Below are 10,040 nucleotides of genomic sequence, written 5' to 3'. Positions count from 1 at the left end.
TCGCTCTACCAAGTTAATAGTGTCTCATCATAAATGCCGTTTAAATAAATGTGAAGCAGTACAAGAAATAAATCATATGCAAGATGCAAACAACATCACACTACCAAGTTAAAGGTCTCTCATCATTAGTGCCATTGCATATTCACAGCATTGCATATTCACAGCTTATGATGTGTAAACTAAGGAGAAGACATTTCAACAAATTAGAAGCAATGGAAGCTAGACACCATATGAAAGATGCAACGAATATCACTCTACCAAGTTAAAACTATCTCGTCATAAGTGCCATTTCAACAAATTAGAAGTAGTACAAGCTAGAAAAGAATGCGAGATGTAACCTATATCACACTCCCAAGTCAAACGTGTCTTATGATAAGTGATTGTTGCAGGTTACACAACAGTAGTACTTTGATGTAAGAACATGGTGTGATAGACATATATTGTATTTCTAGAAACAGGAACACGTGTCTTAGTCACAAGTATAATGTGTAAAGTAAGCAGATGAAATTCAAAAAAATTAGAAGCAATACAAGCTAGACATCATACATAACATGCAACCACATATAACAGTGCCAAGTTAGAGGGAGCACCTGTGATGGTGTACTAGGGGAGACGTGCTCATCACCAACACAACTACGTTGAGTGTCTATGCATGTGTTGTCTTGGAAATCATCTTGGGGGGATGGAGGAGTAGAATCTATAGAGGCCCTCCGTTTGGAAGGAGCACCTACATCCGCTGCCTTGCTAACTTCCTTCCGCTTTATTGAGTTTGAATTGTCAAGTAAAACCGACAAGAAAGAAATAAAATTCACTCTTCAGAACTCATTCGCGCATGATACTGACAATCACTACTTTGATGTAAGGCAAACACATGATTCCAGGATGGAATAATACGAAAAACAGGATGGCATGGCATATTCACAACTGTTTGTGTAAACTAAGCAGAAACCATTTCAACAAATAAGAAGCAATGCAAGCTAGACACCACATGAAAGATGCAACCAATATGACTCTGCCAAGTTAAAAGCGTCCCATCATAAATGGCATTTCAACAAATTAGAAGCAGCGCATGCTATAAATCATATGAAAGATGCAACTAATATCACACTGCATATACTAAAGGTGTCTCGTCATATTGATTTATGTAGGATACAAAAAACAATAGTTTTATGTAAGGACATGCTTAATAGACAGATGTACTATGTACTAAAAACAGGAAGGCATGTCACATTAACAGGTATAATGTATAAACTAAGCAGAATAGCACATGCAATTTAACCAGATTGGAAGAATTACAATCTACACACCATATGCAACATGCAACCACATATCACGCTGCCAAGTTAGAGCAAGCACCTGCGATGCTAGTGTAGGGGAAATGCGGTAATCAACTATAGAGCTATACTATCTTCATCTAGCCTTGCTATTTCTTGAGAATCATGTGGGGAGGCTGACGCTGCATTCTTTAAATGAGGATCTTTTATCACAGTAGTCCACTGGCCTGACTGCCTCATCATAAGTGATTGATGAGGGATACACAAGAACATTAGTTTGATGTAAGAACATGGTTAATAGACAGATGTACTAGTATCACTACAAAAAAAGACACATCCGTGACATTTTGGGCCGAACGATTTTTTTTCCTGTCATACTTATGACACTTCTATGACGATAACTGTGACAAAACCCGCTATCATCATAGATGTGGTGGGCTCCTACTTCTATGACAAAAAATCATCACAGAAAATGGGCTTTTCGTCCTGGGCGGGCCGGAGCCGCAGCTGCATGACATTCTTTGGGCCGTCCATGACGAAAAAAACTGTGGTAGAAGCGAGGGCGAGGAAAATATCGGGGTGTTCCCGGTTACGGTGGGTGGTCGGGGCCGAGCGATGCGCGTTTCTCTCATACACGCATGCGCGTGGGTGCGTGGCGTTGGGCTCTAACTGAACCTGAGCGAGGCGTTGGGCCCTAACTGAACCCGAGCGATTGCACTGCAGGCTACACATTACTGAACCCAAGCGATCGATCGATGGCTGTTAACTGAACCTGATCGAGCGATTCCTTCGCTACTGCTGCTAACTGAAGCCGATCGATGCTGCCTCTGGATGAACAGTGAGCGTTGCTGGGGGGTTTGGATGAACAGTTCCCGGTGGGGGTGGATGAACAGGACCCCGTGGTGTTGCCTCTGGATGAACATGACCCCGATCGATCGAGCCGGTTGGGGGTGGATGAACAGGACCCCGTGGTGTTGCCTCTGGATGAATATGACCCCGATCGATCGAGCCGGTTGGGGCTGGATGAACAGGACCCCGTGGAGGGCTGGATGAACAGTAGATGGTGGAGGGCTGGATGAACAGTAGCCCGTGGAGGGGTGGTTGAACAGGAGCCCGTGGAGAGGGCTGGTTGAACAGTAGCCGGTGGAGTAGCGCGCGGTGGAGGCTGGATGAACAGGAGCTCGTGGATGAACAGTCGAAGGTGGAGGCTGGAGGAGGTCGACGGTGGATGAACAGTAGCCCGTGGAGGCTGGAGGGGGTCGACGGTGGAGATGAACAGTATCTCGTGGAGTCCCGTTTTGCGGTACGCCACACCCCACCCGATGAACAGGACCCCCGTTTCGACCGTAGCGCTCCAACACAAGTCCGTTTCCTCCGTTTTGCGGTACGCCACACCCCTCCCGATCAACAGGACCCCCGTTTCGACCATAGGAGGTCCGTTTCCTCCGTTTTGTGGTACACCAGACCCCTCCCGATGAACAGGATCCCATTTCGAACGTGGCCGGTCGAACACAAGGCCGTTTCCTTCGTTCTGCGGTACGCCAGGCCTCGTTTCAATCGGCTGTTCCGTCCAAGCCCTCCCGATGAACACGACGACGCATTCCGTTCCGACCCAGCCGGTTGGCTCCCCATGAACACGACAACGATGCTGTTTCTCCGTTCCGACCCAGCCATGTACACGAGCCCTGGCCGTACGTATGCGCGAGTAGGCGTTCAAGACCCAACCCGTATGTACGTACGTGGACGTATTTTATTTCTTGCACACTGGCCGCTGTACGTACGTGTACATGCTACCTGCGCGCCTCTACTACGACACGTGCGCGCCTCTACATCGACCAGTATGTACGTACATGTTCGCGACCAGAATGACAACGCTACGTATGCTTTGACCAGGTGGGTCCCGACTGTCAGGCACTTCCTTGCGTGCGAAGATGTAGCTGGTGGGTCACAACAGTCAAGGGGGCGAATCGTTTTTTTTGCCCGGACGCACTTCCTTGCGTGCGAAGATGTAGCTGGTGGGTCCCAGCAGTCAGGGGGGAAACTTTTTTTTCGCGAAATACGGTGGCCCGTCCGGTGGGTCCCCGCTGTCAGGTGGAGGAATAATTATTTTGCGCGTAATAAGGAGGCACTTCCTTGCGGCTGCCGTGGACCTAGCTGTCAACCTCTCCACGTACAGTACTCTTCCGTTGGAAGTCGGTCGTTGACCTCATTGACCACACCGCGCCGAGAGCACCACGGCGGTGGACGACGGCGAGGCCTAGGAAGGGGACGACGCGGAGCCGGGGAAGACTTGGCAGTGGATACCCACGCGGAGAGGAGTATGAGGGTTCACTGGTTCGGCTGCGGTGTGAGGCTGCCGTCGCCGCAGAATAACAGGGGGTGTGGGTGAGTGGAGGGATGGCCTGGCCCGCGGTGGGAGTAGTAGGGGGCGGTGAGGCCTCCGCGGCAGCACAACCGGCCACGGGAGGCATGAGCAGGCGGCACGACCGGCGCTGCTTTGGGCGGCTGGAGCAAGAAGACCAGAGGTTGAAGAATCACGACGGCCGTTGGATGGACATCGTATGGTCACTGCAGCTAGAATTGTTTATATTGACTAAGTTGACAAAGCCCTTGGTACGCGTCAACTTAGTAGGCCCACAGGTCAGCTTCCGAAACGGTGCGCCCCAGATGTCAGGGGGAGGAATCATTTTTTGGGCGGGTGAAGCTAGAATATCCGAGATTGAAGAAGAAGCACGGCATCCGTTGGATGGACATCCAACGGCCACTGCTGCTAGAACCGTGTGTTGACTATAAGTTGACAAAGCCTTGCATACGCGTCAACTCTTTTTTTGAGGGGACGCGTCAACTTAGTAAGGCCACAAGTGTGTGGCAGAGAACTTATAGCCCATTTGAGATTTGTAAGAATGTGCAGCCAATTTTTGAATTCTAATGGAATTTACTACAGCCCATTTACAGTTTGTTAAAAGTACAGCCCATTTCAACCAACCGTTCAAAACAGAATTCAATAAAATTTCCCACATTTTGATGGGATCTGAAATATTTTTATCCCGAAATTTCTAGTCAGATTAAATACAATTTCAATATAAATTTATATTACGTAAAAATCCAACGAAACATTGCGCTCGCAACAATTAATGAAATTAAAATTTTCAATATCCAAAAATAATATTTTATAAAGTAATTACGTGTTTGGTGCATTTTTTATAGTTACTGCCCAGTTTTTATAATTACATCCCATTTATTATTTCTTAAAGCCCATTTTCTTGTTAAGCCTAATGCATCCCTCCTAGGAAAGATTTGCAGCCCAGCGGGGCGGAGAATAACAACTTGACCTTGCCTGGGTATTCCTAAAAAAAGTATAGCTGGGCTAGCCATTTTCAGCTTGAAAAAAATTAATATCTGGGCTGGATATCTGGCCTGGGCTAGACGGGCCACAGCCCGCCCAGTTAATACCTGCAGCGATGTTTTCGTTGTTGTTCAGAGGAGAAAAATTAATATCTGGGCTAAACATCGCTCAAGAAAAACTCTGCAGTGCTCACACCTCAAAAACACAAATACTGCTCGAGCTGCTTGGTCCCAGCTGTCGGCCGCTTCTTGTGCAATTCTCTCGTTTATTGACTACATAGGTTGACAATGGTGTGGGACCGTGATGTCAGGAAACCAGGAGGAAGCAAAAAAAATATAGTTTTATATACTAATAAGGAGGCACTTGCGTACGTGCGGCTATGGCCCTGGTGGGTCCCCACTGTCATCCTCTCCAAGTAAAGTCATCTCCTCATCCTCATGTCCGTTGACCATGTTGACAACGCGAGACGGTGGCGCCACGGCGAGCACAACAAATCGAAGGACGACGGTGAGGGCCTCGTGGGCCCTACAGATGGTCTGATACAGCGCCCGCTGCTCATTCGGGAAGCCAGGATCATAGGGCCACATGTCCGCGCCGGTATTGTCGTTCGCTTGTTCACCGGTGCTTGTTGAGGAGACGGAGGTTGCAGCACAGGTCCTCCTGCGCTGGTAGCTCTTCCACCATTAGGGCGCCGAAGTGTGGCCGCACCTGCTCTATGGTGAACACGGCATGAACCGGCTTGGACAGTGGCGCCGGCTCCTGGTCGGAAGCTACGTCCATCGTCTGATTGTCGTCGCTCAGCTCGGCGAGCTAGCTGGCGAGCCAGCACGTCCGGCTGCTGGACCGACCCGCTGCCAAGCATGAGTCTGACTGCCCTGGCCCACCTAGGCCGCCTCCCTCGCCTGCGCGCGCTTTTTGCCCGAAACGGTCAGCGCCGCCCACCCTGCTTCCCGGTGCAGGCGATTGCTCCGCCTTCAAATGACACAAGTGCCGTCCGTCCGTCCTTCTGCCGCCCATATTAATGATACGCGGTTGCCGAGGCGGCTACTCCGGTGCCACACGTCCGTCCCTCCGCTGCCCACCATTGCTATATAAACTGCTGCGCCGGCCATAGCCGTAGTCATCCGCATCCGTTCCCTTTCTCCTGTCCACACCACTACTGCCCACGATGGCTTCCTCGCGCTCCAGCGCTCTTCGGGACGGGCGGATGACGGACCACAAGGAGATGGCAGCCATTGCTGCCGACTGGCCAGCAGGCAGCCGGAGGACGACGACGTCCCAATGGAGAACATGGTAGTCGACGATCCGGCGCCAACCCCCTCCTCTGCGCCATCCTCGTTGGTGCATTGCACCATGACCATCGGCGAGGCCGTGCCCAATATATGGACACGGTAAGGCAGAAGCGTGAGGAGCAGTTCCGGGAGGCGCAGGCCGACGCCGCCTACAACCACCATCTCCTCCAGGAGCACCTGCAGGCGGAGGAGCAGATCGCCACGGAGCGGGCGGAGCAGGAGTCGCTGCTCGACTCGTATCGCTCCGCCCACGAGGGCCGCCTCGAGCGCTGGCAGTACCGCATGCGGGTGGTGGAGGCTGTGGCTGCCTACAAAGAGGGCGATGAAGCAGGCGAGGCGCTGTTTGGCAAGACCGAGGACGAGGCAGAGGACAATGCCGGCTCCGACGAGTCCCCGCTCCGCTGGCGTCGATGAGGCCCTGCTCCGCCGAGGCCCCGTGGCGCCAACAACGAGGCAGAGGACACCACTGGCTCCGTCGAGGCCCCACCCTGCCGGCAATGAGGGGGAGGATTTCCCCCGCTCCGCCGAGGCGCCGCCCGCCGGCAATGAGACAGAGGACCTCGCCGGCTCCGCCGAGGCCCCGCCCCGCTGCCAACGAGGATGCGCCACATAGAAAACGAGGAAGAGTAGAACACGGTAGGTCGCCGCCGCTCGGGTCCAAGCAAGGCCACCGCTGCTACCCTCCGGTTGAAGCCAAGTTAGGCGGGTTGACCACTGACGACCGGTTAGCTTCTTGGCGGCGACGTGAAGTCGGAGAGCTATGTTGGAGAAGGACGCTGCTTCTACTTAACTGCTGGTGCAGTTGGCCGACTGACACATGGGCCCAACAGGCATCTGGGCCACATGTTAGTTACGCAACTGCACCTGCAGTTAAGTCACTGAAGCTTCTGTTCGGCTCAGCCGGACACAGGTGGGTAGCTTCGGTTAATTAATTATACCTCTAGCGCGCCCCTTTTTAGTTGAAGAATGTATGAAATGTAATGAAATCCGGCATGTTTATATGAAATCCGACCGTGTATGAATGAATTTATTTCGATTAGTTTGAATTCTTGTATCACTGGCATTGTATGAACATGCAAAACAATACGTACTAGCATTATTCCCAGGGTGATCACCTCGTTTGCAGCAGTTTCACTCCCTCCGGTCCTTTCTAGTCTGCATACAAGTTTTGTCTGCAGTCAAAGTATCTCTACTTTGACCAATCTTATAGAAAAAAGTATGAACTTTCACAATGTGCGAAGTAAAAAGGAACAGAAGGAGTACAAAGAGTTTGAGCAGCTTTTTAGCATTCCTGTACATTGCAATCAAACACACAGGAATGGCAATTCACAGAGAACATTCAAAACAATCGATGATTATGCATCTCAGCGATTCACATGTCAGAGCCAATATTTACTTCACAACTAAAGAATAAAGAAAAAATGGATCGACGCTGCTGACAGCAAAGGGCGTCCCATTCGAAAATATCAAACGCATGTCTTCTTGCTAAAATCAATGAGCAAAATTTGACAAGGTTGTCCCATTCCAAAATATCAAATGCCTACGATTGTGGAATGGGCAGGGTTTGCCATCAGTTCGGACATTGACATGGCACCTCGTGCTAAATAAACCAGCTGTTCTTTTTGTGCAGTTCCACCAAAATCAACCAAATTCGTGCGTAGCTTGTATGATTTCGCCCTTATATGTTGCAACGCCTTGAACTTATCGGCACCTCCTTTCTTGTGGTGGAAATGAATGATTCGATGTATTCATGAACATTTTGTGCAGTTCCCATTGAAATCAAGCTGAGCACCCCTGTTTGCACAAATACAAAAAAAGTGATTAGTATAAAGCAAACTGTACTATGAATTGACAGTTTAAACAGGCACCTACATGGTCCATGTAGAGCACACTTTTAGAAAAATGGAACTCACCGGAAAGAATCCTAGAACAACATTGTACTCGCGCATCACAGCAAGAAAATGGAGATTTGTCAGTCCTTCTGAGCTGAAGTTAGTTTGGTCTTGTGGGGAGTAATGTAACCATCCTTCAACTGCTCCTTCTGATGAGAAGATAGACAGGGCTTCTTCATCCTGGCATAATCGGAACTAGTCACTTCACGTACTCCATATTCTTCTTCAGAGGAGGATGATCCTGTTGTGCAAAGACAAGAGGACAACTAAATGCTAGCATCCCTGTTTGCTCGAAAAAAGGAAAGGAAATATTTAAAACAGCACAGATGAAGCACTTCTCAAGGACAATACCACTTTTTCATGACAGTATCTAAACAGTAGCACAACACCAATAGAGATGACAAAGCTCAATCATATGGATGAAATCAGTGGGCGAGTACCAACCTTTGTCAGGAGGCTTATTGTGTAGAGCATACAGATGAAGCACTTCTCCGGAACCATCTGTTGCTATCTACTGTGGTGGCCATGCTTACTATATACTCCTCGATTAGTTTAATGTTTCCAACATCTTCTTGTGCAGTTCCACTAAAATATATGGTATCTTCAAAGAAGATCCCTGTTTGCACAAGTAGAGATAATTACGTATTACATTAAGAGTGGCATCAAATCAGTGGCAAAACAATTGCTCGTTCCAGCCATAGCAATAAATTAAGATGCAAAACTATATCATTACTTGTGTCATCACAGTTCCAGTGCTTCATTACAGCACCGGGAGTTGATTTTTGTTTTTCTTCCGCTTGTTCTTCCCCTTCATCACTTGGTTCAATAACAGACAAGCTTCGCCTTCAATGTAAGATTTGGCATGTCAATTAGGTTGCACAAGTATAGCACTAAACAATGACATTAATTTTCTGATGAAAGTGGCAAAATACAGGCCAACAGTTGTGAAATATCCTTATCTTACCTCAATGGGATATTACGGTGCACATACAGATTGGAAGTCTTGTCTCCATTTGTGCAGTTCACTAAAATCAAGCAACATTACCGTACAAGTAGCACAACATATGAAAGCACACTGCAGAATCATGTGAAAGAAGGCTAGTACTGACCTCTCATGACGCGGAATTCAAACAACTCACAAGAAGAAGATCTGAACCAAATTTGCCAACACGGATAGGAAGTAAGATCTCCTCTTGTGCAGTTCCACTAAGATCAAGCAATCAAGCAACATTGTCGGTGTGACATTTTGGTTGAACTGCACAAAACACTCTTAAAACAAAAGTGTTTTGTGCAGTGCAACAAAAGGTCACAATGGCAACGAGGTGAAGTAGATAACCCTGTTTACACAGAGGTGCAAAGGAAACAACTAGTGGTCAATAACGGTGGATGACACAGAAGCCAACAAAAAGAAGCATCTACCTTATCTAAATGGGAAAGAAAGCAAGACAGTAGCATTTCTCAAACGGTGGCATTGATTAATATTAACAGAGAGATTATATTAACAATAAAATTCGTTAAACATGTAATTTGCTTTTAACTGTGGCATTGCATCAATTTCCCAGCGGCATTATTAGAGGGTGTTTGTTTACAGGGACATTTTGGTGGAGGGAGTAAAAAAAACTCTGTGTCAGTCCCATCTAAACTAAACAGGAGGGACTTTTAGGGACTAAAAGTGGGCATTTGGGACTAAAGAAAGAACACCCCGAGGGAGAGTCTTTTTGGGACTTTTCCAACAGTTGCCCTTGCCACGCATCGCACCTTGTCTCTATTAGTTCATTACTAGGGGTAACATGGTCTTTTAACATGTCATTTAATAACCTCTAGTCCATGTTTAGTCCCTGGAACCAAGCAGGTAGGGACTAGGGAGTTTTTAACCAAACAGGGCCTTAGATTAAGAACAGCTAAAGAGTTGCACACTACTTTCCCCACTACTTTCCCCCATTCCTTTCCTCTTTGAACCACGTCTTAGATTCATGCGATTAACAACTTTCCCCCTTCCTTCCTTTTTTGAACCACGTCCTAGATTCATGCTATACAACTTTTCCCACTACTTTCCCCCATTCCTTCCTCTTTGAAACCACGTCCTAGATTCATGGTATACAACTTCCCCACTACTTTCCTGTTTGATCCAAACACCTAGATTCGAGTGCAGAAGAAGAAAAAGCCCACATGCAGCTAGAGCAATGCATGTGGAATAAGTAAATTATACCTTAAGGTTCTTGGGGTGTGGTTCGGT

Source organism: Triticum aestivum, chromosome 5D (genome assembly GCF_018294505.1).
Source record: "Triticum aestivum cultivar Chinese Spring chromosome 5D, IWGSC CS RefSeq v2.1, whole genome shotgun sequence".
Classification (NCBI taxonomy): Eukaryota; Viridiplantae; Streptophyta; class Magnoliopsida; order Poales; family Poaceae; genus Triticum; species Triticum aestivum.
This window is presented reverse-complemented; position numbering follows the sequence as displayed.